We start from the raw sequence: 1029 nt of genomic DNA, 5'->3' as shown, positions 1-1029 counted from the left end.
ATTGCTTTTTACTCCTCAGCCTTCACTTCTGTTATTACGACTATATATATATATATATATATATTTATATACGTGTTTGTTTTGGTGGTGGTAGTTGAATTTTCGTTACCATTACAACCACACTATCACTACTACTACCACTTCGTCGTTAGACTCCTACTTACAAGCCACCCACATGAAGATGCGCAAATGTTGTCATGCTCAGGTGGAGATTGGTTTTGGAATCAGCGAAGCCGACCACTACACCGACAAACATTCTGGGATGGCACGGAAAAGAATTCTCTTCAGCTGAATCTTTCTTCTTTATTTTCTTCTGTTTATAATTTGCGACAGACAAGGATATTTTATACGTGTGTGTAAATGTTATATGCCAAATATATTTGCATATATCTGTAAAACTCTGAGGGAAAATAAACCGCATACTCTGAAAGCGAAAATCAGAGAATGAAAAATTACTAAAATATTGAACTGGCTCATTCACGCACAAATCGAGGGATTTAAAAAGAAAAAGAAAATAGGAAAAAAAAAAAGGAGAGATAAACAAGAAAAGAGAAAGCGAAAGAGAAACAAGCGGACGATGTGTGGTTGCAATACGTGTCATTTTATGCGTCCATATAAAATGAGTTGATTATACATGTGGAAAAGTTATATATATATATATATACGTGTGTCTTTGTGTAATATATATGTGCATCTATATATATACATATTCTATCGGAATATTCATGCGCATATTATGTGATTGATATTTCTTGTTCAGAAGAGAGCTCATTCCTAAACAAAACTTGCTCTTTCGCCTACCACTTTCAATACATCCGTATAGTCATTCATTTCCTATGTATTTTCGTCTTTTTTATTTGTTTGTTTCAATGACCCTGTTTCTTACATTGGATTGAATGCTTGTTTCGTTCGATCGCCTATCTATTTCTGAAAGAAAAAGAAGCTAAAAAGGATAAACAAAAACAGCTGTGGGGATTTTTTTTTTTTACGTTCAGATCATAATACATCTATTCTAATTTGATCAAACAA

Source organism: Octopus bimaculoides, chromosome 5, assembly GCF_001194135.2.
Source record: "Octopus bimaculoides isolate UCB-OBI-ISO-001 chromosome 5, ASM119413v2, whole genome shotgun sequence".
NCBI classification, from domain to species: Eukaryota; Metazoa; Mollusca; class Cephalopoda; order Octopoda; family Octopodidae; genus Octopus; species Octopus bimaculoides.
This window is presented reverse-complemented; position numbering follows the sequence as displayed.